Raw genomic sequence first — 12848 nt, 5'->3', positions numbered from 1 at the left:
AAAATTACTTTATGTGGCTTTGGTTAAACAGCCTTGTTAAGCTGACAGCACTTGGAAACAAGGCTGCCCAAGTGGGGCTCTTTTATTAATATATTTAATCTTCTCAAAAGGAAAGAAAAATGCTGCTATTCATGCATGAACTGCACAAAGAAATGTGTTTGCTATCAGCCACCACACTAGCTTCTAGCTTTTTCATTCTTTTTGCCGGTTTCCCTGCTTGCATAGGAAATTGTCGTCGTTGTCCCCCAGATGTCCATTTGCTGCACGCGCGCGCGCGCGCGCACACACACACACACACACACACACACACACACACACACCAACTAGGGATGAAGGAGAAATTTGATTCTGTTTGCACTTAAAGGCAAACCTACCTGATCCTCATTTTCTGAAACAATACACAAACCGAAACACAGCCGTCAATCAAATTCCATGCCTCTCTGACCATTGCAAATGCAGTTCTCCAGCCAAGTGGTGCATGCAAAAATGCACCAACTACGATAAAGTGTGCAAAAAAAATGCACATAGAGTAGTAGTAAACATAATGTAAAAAATGCATTATATCAGGAGAAATAAGTAGTAAAGTGCTAATGATTTTCCATGAGGATTTTTTTCTTTAATCACAAATTGATTTGGAGATGTGAGAACTGAATTTAAGACTGGGAAAATGAGAGATAAAAAAAACCCAGCTCCTCCCATTCCATCCTTCAACTCTTGTTCCAGTTCTATAAGCATTATGGCAGAGTGGGGGAACCTGTGGCCCTCCCCTTGTTGGCAGATTTCAGCTTCCATTAGCCCAGCCTGGAGGGCCAAAGGTCAGGCATGATGGAAGTTGTAGTTCAGCAACATCTGGAGGACCACAATTTCACCACCCCTGTGTTATGAAAACAGCAAAAACATAACTTTCACTAATTGAAACAAAATAAAACAAAATGTTTAATTTCCAAGCAAAGGGTCTGCTGGTTTCTCTTTAAGGTTTCCAGACTCAAAAGAGAGCAGGGCAATTAAAGGCACAGAAGTCCTGTCCACGATTGACTCTGGCAACCCTATTTGTGGGTTCTTTTATGCTTTTGTTATGACTGGAAAAAAGGCAATAAAGCTTTAATCTCTACAGCGAGCAGCAGCTGGAGAGATATAGTGAGTGACACGCATAGATGGGGCAGTAGCAATAGCCAGCTGCGGAGCTTGTCTTGCTGAGCTCCATCCTCGGCTAGTTACTCCAATTAATCTTCCTATTTGCAGCTAAATGGGGTCATCTAAAAAGGAAAAGTGGGAAATGGAAGGATAAAAGAGAAAAGCTGGGAGAGTTAATGGTGTAGTGGGTGTTGTGCTTTTATCTGGGAGATCCGGCTTCAGAGAGCCAGTGTGGGGTAGGGATTAGAGTATTGGACTAAGTCTGGGGAGACCTATGTTCAAATCCATGAAGCTCACTGGATGATCTTGGGCTAGTCACCACCTCTTAGCCTAACTTACTTCTAGGGATGGGAAAGAAACTTCACTCAATTCTTATTTAAAGGCAAACTTAAGCAAATTTGCAATTTTCTGAAACAATATGCAAACCCAAAACGCAGCCGTGCTTTGAGATTTCCACTTCTTTGAATTTTGCAGCGCAATTCTCCAGTCAAGGAATGTGTACAAAATTGTAGATTGTAGGCTACAGTGCGCATAAAAATGCATACATTAGTAAACAAAGAATACAAAAAAGGCAATACATAAAGGGAAAATGTTTTGGGAAAATGTGTCTATTAGGCAAAAGTTGCATTTGAACATGTGTATAGTAGGGAAAACACTGATGGATTTTCACAAAGACATTTTTTTTATGCAAGCTGATGTGGAAATGTGAAGAACCAAATTTAAGATTGGAAAAACGAGGAACTATCCAAAATGGACATATCCACCCATCAATACCTGCTCCACAGACTTGCTGTGGTGATAAAATGGAGTGGGAAAGAACAATGTATGCAAGAAAAGACGATATAAATGCAGTGAATAAGTAAAATAAATTAATTATTTTTCGTCCCTGAAACTCACTGGGTGACTTGGGCCACTTACTATATCTCAGATTACATGCTTTGTTGTTTTAAGGAATATTTCATCACTAAGGCAGACTAACAAGCCCTTTTTATCATTTAGCATGTTTATCGTCTAGTGGGTTTGTCCAATAATTTGTCCTGGGATAGATAGATGATTCATAAATAATCTGGAATCAAGGTGACATGAGTAGAATCCTCTGCACAACTGGGAACCCTGATAAAGCTGGTTCCCTGATCATGCAAGTTCTCTGCAGAATTTCCCTGCTCAATAGGGTAAGTCTGAGGACTGAGTAGGCAGGGCTATTTGCATGGGGATGTTCAGGTGAGGAAGCCAAATGTTTGCAGATCAGATTATAAAATCCTAAACAGGCTGTAAAAAACAACAACAAACCTCTAAGGCTGCAATCCTATGCACACTTACGTGGGTGTAAATCCAACTAAACTAAAAGGGGTTTACTTCTAAGTAAACATACATTGGTAAAAGGATTTTCCAAGCAGGATGATTGGGCTGCATAATGGCAATATGTTGTGCACTGGGATTAAGTTTTTTTTTTAACCTAGCAGCTTTACATATATGCTAATGAAGTCTAAACCGGCTGCAAGCTCCCAAGAAAGAAATCTTTTATAACACAGTAGGAAGCTTATGGAAAATGTGAGCTCAGCTTGCCATAACAGTGAAAAAGGCAAATTCACTGTCAATGCTTATGAGAGGAATGAAAATAAAACAGAAAACACAATAATGCCATTGTACATATCTGTGGTGTTCCATTTCCAACACTTAGAATTATTGTATGTGGTTCCTGTTACCTGAGTTTTCGGAAGGCATTGTGAAATGGGAGAAGGTACAGAAAAGGGCAACAAGAATGACCTGCACCCACCCACCCACCGACACCAGGGATACACTGTACTGTTTTATTGTGATCCCCAACTTGTATATACTAATGGTCAAAAACAGCACCATCCACATGCCACAGGGAACAGGGAACATGGTGGGACCCCAAAGCAGCTCAGTCAAGACCATATAATGATCACTGGCTGCTGGAGGAGGAAAACAGAACGATAGGAGCAGGAGGGCTGGAATGGAATGGGAGTGTCTTGGAGGAGAGCACACCGGGCTGGAACTGTGAACAGGAGCACTCCATAACTGCAACAAGTGTCTGCACTTCTCAATAGCCATGATCATGTGAACCACCATGTTCACAGAAGTATGGCTAGGTCATATTGAACTGTTGTTGTTGTTTAGTCGTTTAGTCGTGTCCGACTCTTCGTGACCCCATGGACCATAGCACGCCAGGCACTCCTGTCTTCCGCTGCCTCCCACAGTTTGGTCAAACTCATGTTTGTAGCTTCGAGAACACTGTCCTACCATCTCATCCTCTGTCATCCCCTTCTCCTAGTGCCCTCAGTCTTTCCCAGCATCAGGGTCTTTTCCAGGGAGTCTTCTCTTCTCATGAGGTGGCCAAAGTATTGGAGCCTCAGCTTCATGATCTGTCCTTCCAGTGAGCACTCGGGGCTGATTTCCTTCAGAATGGATAGGTTTGATCTTCTTGCAGTCCATGGGACTCTCAAGAGTCTCCTCCAGCACCATAATTCCAAAGGATCAAATCTTTGGCGACCAGCCTTCTTTATGGTCCAGCTCTCACTTCCATACATCACTACTGGGAAAACCATAGCTTTAACTATACGGACCTTTGTTGGCTTTTTAAGATGCTGTCTAGGTTTGTCATTGCTTTTCTCCCAAGAAGCAGGCGTCTTTTACTTTCGTGACTGCTGTCACCATCTGCAGTGATCAAGGAGTCCAAGAAAGTAAAATCTCTCACTGCCTCCATTTCTTCCCCTTCTATTTGCCAGGAGGTGATGGGACCAGTGGCCATGATCTTGGTTTTTTTGATGTTGAGCTTCAGACCATATTTTGCGCTCTCCTCTTTCACCCTCATTAAAAGGTTCTAATTGAACTAATAGTGTTACCAATATTTTATAAATTGCTTTCTATTAACTCTCTATCATTTTATTTCTATGCAATGTAATTAGTAAGCCTGATATATGGCCTTTTGCAGAGGTGTTCTGCATGGGTTAACGATGCTGCCATGCAAGCTGGCACCATGATGTCATCAATCTACATAAAATGATGGAATGAGACTCTTTGGCATTTCTGAAGCAAGGAAAGACCATTCTGAGATGCTTAGGTTTTAGAATATATTGCAGCCGTCAAGGGATCTGAAGCTGATTCTCTAACCCAGGCATCCCCAAACTGCGGCCTTCCAGATGTTTTGGCCTACAACTCCCATGATCTCTAGATAACAGGACCAGTGGTCAGGGATAATGGGAATTGTAGTCCAAAACATCTGGAGGGCTGAAGTTTGGGGATGCCTGCTCTAACCAATTATGACAGGTCTGAACAAAAAGTCATTTCTGCTAAAAGTAGTTCAGCTCCATAGCTCTACTCATGGCAGGTTCCACCTCTTTTAATGCCAACTCTTTCTCTTCCTTTTAAACATGGGAAGTAAATATTTTATTTTATTTTGCTTTAAACTACTGTTTGGGGTTTGTTTTTAATTTTTATAACTCTAAAACAAGTGAGAGACTCAGCAGCTGCACATACTTAAAATTATTATTTTTAAGTACGCTAATGCCGATTATGCAGCAGACACATTATTTGGTTATCTGTGGAAACTGACTGAAAAAAGCATTATCTCTTTAAAATGGTAGCATCGTGCCAGAGGAAGCATTGTTAAGAGCCATTTCCCCTCTTTAATTTATTCCGCAGAATAACTTTGCTCATTTTCCTACTGGAGAAATGAATAGAATTAAGTTGTCTGTGTGCCATCTGCCCATCTGACAGTGGCAGGGAAGAGGAGGGAGAAAAGGTCTAGAAAAAGTGGAAATTATACTAATTAAACCCTGGGAAACAAGAGCAAAACATATCAAGGTGTGACAAAAGCAGTTGTGCTTTGATGCTGTTGAGCAAACTGTTATATAAGAGCAGGAGAGCGAAACTGGAGAAGCCAGAGAGTTAACTTACTAGGGGACATTTCTTAACTACTTCATTGCTGGCCTCTGATACAGCTCTGCTCTTCCAGTGAAGGGACATGTAAAATGGACACAGGTCTTGAATCCTAGTAAGATCCTAGTTCAGCATCGATTTTTGAAGGGAATGGACATCTTGATGTAGGGGAACTATTAGCGCATCACCCCCAAATGAACATGATTTGCATAATATTTGCCTATGCTTATTTTGGTTTATTTGTAGAAATAGTTACTGTCATTCAAATAGATGTACGATATGTCTTGCCATGGTGGGAGAGATTTTGGGTGCTCCAGATTGCTATTATTTTCAGCAGGGATTGCCAGATGATTCAAGCAGCTCAATCACAGTTGATTGGGAGGTTTCTATAATAAACCCAGCTCCTGGAAGAATTGGATGTTTCGTGATGTGGAAAGTGACAGGGAAATACCCTGGAGACTGTGGGTCAACAACCCCTGCTTTGATGTAAAGTCATCTAGCCTCCCTACAAACAAATTGGAGTGACTGCTTATTTAAGAGCCAAAATTGTCTAATCTCTCTGAAAACAAATCAGGATGAATACTAATTTAGGAGTGCGGGGAACACTTCCAGCAATAATAATAATAATAATAATAATAATAATAATAATAATAAATCTTCACATTTTTCAGTTATATACATTTGCAGAAAATATGTTAACTCAAATGATCACAAATACAAAAGTCATCCCTCATAACACTCAAACTAGACATGATGCCGGAAGTTCACTATTGGACTGACACCATTTTCCCTTTCTCTTAAGCATGTACATTTCCCTCTCTAGGACCAGTAGCACTGTATGTTTGTGTAGTGATTTGGACTGGGGCTATGACATGGAGGGCAAAGGGTTAGATCCCCTCTTCCCTGCAGTGCCCTAATCCAAATCATTCCCCACTTGTTTGCAGGTTCTTCTGCAGAGGAAAAAAAAACAAAATAGCAAAGTTTCTAATCCAGAGCTAGCACATATTGTCTACTTTGGGTCTTACATTGTTTTGTGTTTAAATCACCACCATTTATTATTTATTTTTAAATTACCCTCCATGCAGGTCTCAGGGTGTTGCCCAAAGTACATCACAGAGACGCAAAACAGGTGGCATCCCTATTTCTGCACTTATAAGAGAAGCTTTTGATTTTGATTCTGGTTGGTGGAACAGAGAGGAGTGTTCTGCCTTGGGAAGACCCTGATGTTTACCTTTCTTATCAATGTAAGATCAAAGATAAAAAGAAAATAAAACACAATCAAAGTTACAAAACATGGGAGAAGTACAGTGGTTGCATGTTCCAAATAGAGAGCAGATAATGTAGAAAAATAAAAGCAGCAAAATACATCATGAAAGCCAAATTTCAAATTGAGAGTTTTGTATATCATAATTTGATATGTAATAATTGACATCACATCCCCCCCCAAGGCATCAAAATGTTCTGGGTCTTCTTTATCCTTAGAAATGTGTGATTTGTGAGTTATTTCTCTGCAATAGCCGAAGTCCACATATTCTTGTACCACATATTCTTTGTGTGTTTCCGTGTCTTCCATTTCTGGGCCTTAAAAGTTCTACCTTTTTATGAGAGATCTGTCTTACAATCACTCTCTTTACTTTACACACACACACATCGAGATATTCGTACATCATACAAATACAGCTCATGTTGTTTTAACCTGCCTGTTGACATGTTGAAGAATACTAGACTCAACACCCTTGTGATATTTGATAGTATAATATTGCTGCATAGTTAATTCTATTTAATTGTCTCACAAATCCTTGCTTGGAAGCATTAGGCAAACTGACAGATCATGAAGCAACAAATGCCACAAAGAGTGAAATATCAAGCACACATATTTGGGGCTTTTCTAAAAGATAAACACAAACCTCTTCTTTCCTAGCAAAGCTTAGAATCCAATTTTGTTTGCTAAAATTTTTGCTGGTGTTTTGGAGACGGAAAAGCAAGGAAAACAGTCTTCCTTGGGTTTTCTGTGTGCAGGGAATATTTTGTATAGTGGAACATTCCATTGTGTAAATTTTCGCCTGCAGTCAGAGAAAGTGGTTTAGCTAAGAAAGAAGTTGATCGTTAAAGATAAGCACAACGTGCCCATGGATCACACTGAACTTGCTCAGAAATGAGCTGGCCTCTTTCCCTCCAAAGTGGAAAGGAGTTTGGTTTATTTTTCGACCAATCTGAGTTTGTGAATTTTTAATGGGGACACTCCCTCAAAGCAGCAAATATCCTTACCTGTTGTTTTGCCTGGGTAGCTGTTTGATTAAGGTTGCCCTGGCAAAGATGCTATTGGGTGCAAAAGCTATCTCCCATAGGGAACTTTCTTGTCCTTAAAAGACCAGTCTCTCTCCTTCAGCCAAGCAGCATCAGCATAAGGGTACAATGGCTGGTCTCTCTCCTTCAGGCTAGCAACATCAGCATGAGGTCACAATAACAACTCTCTCTCCTCCAGGCATCATCATGAGGGCACAATGGCTGGTCTCTCTCCTTCAGGCAAGCAGCATCAGTGTGAAGTCACAATGGACAGTCTCTCTCTCCTTCAGGCAGTGAGCAGCAGGGACCTTTCTGAAGCATGCATTTACAGAATATGGGCAGCATCTCTCCCTCATGGAGCCAAGAAGGACCTTGGTACTTGGGTACAGATTCAGAGGGCATGCACAGGAGCACATGGTTACAGTGGCCACCAGGATCTCTCATTGAAATGGGCAGTGTTTGGGGGCAGAGAAACAGCAAGCAAGGAGGGAAGGGTTGGCAGGCAGACATTCCAGTTTCTGTAGGGTTCCTACATATGAGTGCCCAAGGGTGGCCTGATACAAAAAAAGGTAGAGATAAGCAAGGTGGGCACAGAAATCATAGAATCATAGAGTTGGAAGAGACCACAAGGACCATCCAGTCCAACCCCCTGCCAAGCAGGAAACACCATCAAAGCATTCCTGACAGATGGCTGTCAAGCCTCTGCTTAAAGACCTCCAAAGGAGGAGACTCCACTACACTCCTTGGTAGCAAATTCCACTGCTGAACAGCTCTTACTGTCAGGAAATTCTTCCTAATGTTTAGGTGGAATCTTCTTTCTTGTAGCTTGAATCCATTGCTCTGTGTCTGCTTCTCTGGAGCAGCAGAAAACAACCTTTCTCCCTCCTTTATATGACATCCTTTTATATATTTGAACATGGCTATCATATCACCCCTTAACCTTCTCTTCTCCAGGCTAAACATACCCAGCTCCCTAAGCCATTCCTCATAAGGCATTGTTTCCAGGCCTTTGACCATTTTGGTTGCCCTCCTCTGGACACATTCCAGCTTGTCAGTATCCTTCTTGAACTGTGGTGCTCAGAACTGGACACAGTACTCCAGGTGAGGTCTGACCAGAGCAGATTACAGTGGTACTATTACTTCCCTTGATCTAGATCAGGCATGTCAAACCTGCGGCCCTCCAGATGTTTTGGCCCTACAACTCCCATGATCCCTAGCTAGCAGGACCAGTGGTTGGGGAAGATGGGAATTGTAGTCCAAAACATCTGGAGGGCCGCAGGTTTGACATGCCTGATCTAGATGCTATACTCCTATTGATGCAGCCCAGATATTGGTACAATTTGAGGGGGGAAACAAGCAGAGATTTAGATACAACAGTGCTTTGGGTTTCAATGTGTGCCTCCACTGAAGTGGGGTGCAGATTTGGAGAGAAAAAAACTAGGTGGCAGCCGGCAGCCTTTGGGTTTGGTGTAGGAGAATTTCAACACACAAAATGTGCTACAGATTTTTTTCTGGGGCGGGGAGAGGAGAGAGAGAGAACAGATGGTGGTTGACGGGCACAGAAACAATAATATAATATACTTCAACACCTGATTTTATCAGTATTTTTAATGTATATTTCGAATTGTAGGTAAACTTCTTAGAGGCTTTGATGAACCCTGCAAACAAATCCTGTTAAATACAATAGTAAATAATATAATATAGAGGAAGCCAATATTCAGGTAGGAGGCATTGGGAACAGTGAGTGGGGGGACATTGTGTGGGCAGGAGCAGCAATGCTTGCCCTAGACTTGGCAGTATGCAGCTCACCCCATGCCAAACATCTAGGAACTCCAGCAAATGAGGGTTAACCTTCAGAATAACCAGCTGCTCCCAAGTGTCATCCATGAAAGGTGTGTGTGTGGACTCACAAACACTGCCTGCTACAGAGGACACTAGTTTACTCATCATCCTGGCTGGTGGGCATGGCAGGAGTTCCATTCTGGCAAGGCAGGGCTCCATCTAACCCTTCTGGCTGACGGGAAGAACATACTGTGATCTGCAAGGGGTTCACTGAATCAGCACCTGACAGTGCTCTATATACTATCTGTTTCCCAGGGGACACAGTTTGCTTCACATACTGTCCCTGCCCCAAAGTACTGCACCCACGTTACTTGCACTGAAGTTGCCCAGCAAGGGATAGAGTTGGAGGTGGTCATGTTAGTGCTAGGTAAACTGTTCAGCTGGCTGCTGCTATGGCTATTTCCCTTGTTTACAGATCACATCAAAAAGGCTTTGTGGACGTTCTGAGTAATACTTCCTCGCCTATTTTAAGCTGGAGCTTGAGGTTTGTAAACGCAGGTGCTTTTTTGCATTCAAGAGATTTTTCATTTGTTCTGTGTTTACTGGTCTTGTGCCCATCGCCAGATATGAAAAGAAAACGTGGAAGATGTTTGTTGAATCAGCAAGTGGTGGCTTTAGATACCATTTGTGCAGCCGAGCCCTTTGGCAGCCTGCTCCATTTCTTCTCTATGTATACATATAGAAGACGGATCTCTGAAAGTGGAGGGTTATGAACAAAGGCAGAAAACGGATGCAGAGAAATGGTGAGAAACTAACTTCTCATACATGCTATGCCTTTAAAACACATTCAGAGCACATTACACCCCTCAAAGAATTCTGGGCACTGTGGTTTGTTAAGGAGTGCTGGGAATTGTAATCTGTGAGGAGTAATCTACAGCACCCTGGATTTTATGAGGGAAAGAATGTGCTTTGAATGTGCTTTAAATGTATAGTGTGTACTGTTGGGTGGGTGGGGGGACTTTCAGTTTGGAACCAATAATTTGTTTCTTCTTCTATAGCACACTTCATTGGCCTGGTGCTTTCCAGATGCATTGAACTACAACTACAACTATGCTGATTTGTGCTGATGGGAGTTGTAGTCCAAGGCTGCTTCCAGGCTGTCACTATTTTATAGGTGAGATTCAGTAACACACCAGGAAATCCAAGTGGAATGGGAACCCTTGCTCAACCTGCTTCCCCGCCACAGCCACCAAAATCATACTTTCTGTGAAATGAAGAGTAGCAAGAGAATGCACTGGGAAATGTGGAATCCCAATTGCTCCATTTGGTATTGTATAGCATCCCTGCAAACAAAGTACAACAAATGTTTGACAAACAGCTGAGGTTGTATAATCTACCTGAAAATGCCACGCAAATGAATCAGGATGAATGGTCGTCCAGAAGTGACCCAAGGCATCCGGATGGCACCAGGTTGGCAAAGACCACTCTGTAGCCTCACTGTCTCTTCAAAGAAAAAGGAAATGATTTTCTAACATAGACTCATGACACAGAAAGCAGAATAAATGGGTCTGCTTTATCCCAACAGTTATAATTCCAAAAATTGACAGACAGAGCCACTTGTCCCACATTGCTGACCATCTGGTGCCCTTTTGGTACATGTGCAAGAAAGGGTTTCTAACACACATATGTTCTGTCTCAGATTCAGTTCCAGTTCCTGCTTTTTTGTAGGGATGCACTTGAGCAAGATGCTCTCAATTGACCCCATTGCCTCATCCTCATCACTGTTGCTGCTGCCTTTCTGCTTACTTCTCTGTGGGTCAAGTTCACATCACCTCCCAGAGGAAGCGGACAAGGGGTGAGGAGGTCTCTGCTCCTCTTGCTGCTTGGTTAGTTGACAAGGACAGGTGAGGGTGCAGCAGCCACAATAAGGAAGACAAGCATCAAGGGCAGAAGCTTCCAGGAATTGGCAGCATGCCCTGCAACGGAGACATTGGACTCAGGAGGTGCTCAACATTACTGACTCTTAACACACAACCCTGCCCAGATCCCACTGCACCATCATTCCTTTTTAGGAGATTGCTTTTTCTTCCAGTTGGAAGCAACAAACATTATAGCAATTAAAGAAGAAAGAAAGAGAGAGAGAATAATCAGTTCCTTCCCATCAGTTCTATTTTAGTTTCTGATTCTCCATGACCTATTTTAACCCAAAGTACAGTTCTATTTAATGCTTTTCTAAGGTCCAATCTAGATGAGACATTTGTCACGTAGTTTGCCCTTCTGTACTGGTTTCCAAAAAACATACTGTTCACCAGTATGCAGATGATACCCAGCTCTACCTCTCCTTCAAATCGGAACAAGTGAAGGCGGTGAAGGTCCTGTGTGAGTGTCTGGAGGTGGTTGGAGGATGGATGGCAGCTAACAGATTGAGGCTGAATCCTGAAAAGACAATAGTACTGTTTTGGGGGGATGGGGAGGGCAGGTGTGGGGGACTCCCTGGTCCTGAATGGGGTAACTGTGCCCCTGAAGGTCCAGGTGCGCAGCCTGGGAGTAATTTTCGACTCACAGCTGTCCATGGAGGCGCAGGTTAATTCTGTGTCCAGGGCAGCTAACTACCAGATCATACAAATTTTATTTTTAATATTTAAATCTATTCGGAACTCAGAATCTGCCTTTCCTTCAGTGGTGTAACTAGGTGACTTTAAACTCTAAACTCATTGGTAGTACCTGGCACAGCCCTTTGGGTGGGTACACATACTGTTTCACTTACTTCAAAATTTGGCAACCCATCCCTGCTACATTTAGTGGTGGTCCAGCTCATTCTGCTAAGTGGGGCCCTGAACATACTGCATCCATTCCTATGCATATATACAGAAAAGCCAGTCCTTTCAGTTTCAGTTTCATTGTTTCCTCTTAATGTGGGGGTGAGGGATGACACACTGCAGAAATCCCAGCATGACCCAGGGGCAGTGGACACATTGTCCACCCTTCTCCAAACTCTTTGTCAGCAGTGCTGCACTGTAATGAAATAATTCCACCAGGAGGAGAGAGGGGTGTGTGTGTGCCTCCCTTTTGCACCCTGCCCGCCTGCAGCCCATCAAACTGATAGGTGCTTGGCTAGTTCAATATAAATAAAATGGTGGTATGTTCTGGTATAATCTTTATAAACACCGATAAGTCAATTCAGCCCAAAGGAGGAGAACTTTCTTTATTCAGTTTACAACAATGCTATGAGAATAAGTGCTGCACAGAGCAATCAAGATATATTGTGATACAGGTTTTTGGTTTTTTTAAAACAAGACCCAATATACTCCAATATCATAATTTTCAGTAGCACTTGGAGTTTTACAAGCTTTAAGTTGCATTTCAGTGTGAATGATGATGGGTCAATAATTGTCATCATTTGATTGCCTGCCATGAGAAGGCGCACCCTCGACTGATATATTTTGTTTTTCCTTGTGATGTATCATGTATTATTGCAGCCATAGCTCAAAGTAGACTGTGGTATCGGATTGAAAATGAGGTCATTTCTGTCTGGATATGTATCTTCTTATGGCGAAGAGTTTACTCAAGCAAAATTTGTTCCCTAATCCCTATATATATTGCTTTCATGTTGTCTCCCTAAGGCTAAGAATTGTCCTTGTTGTGGGGAAAAGAATTGTGTTTGCATCTCATGGTCTCTCTTTGTGAAGGTTTGTAGTCATAAACTGGTTGCCATGGCAATTAAATATGAGAAGCAATAACTT

Source organism: Zootoca vivipara, chromosome 2 (assembly GCF_965207765.1).
Source record: "Zootoca vivipara chromosome 2, rZooViv2.hap1.1, whole genome shotgun sequence".
Lineage (NCBI taxonomy): Eukaryota > Metazoa > Chordata > Lepidosauria > Squamata > Lacertidae > Zootoca > Zootoca vivipara.
This window is presented reverse-complemented; position numbering follows the sequence as displayed.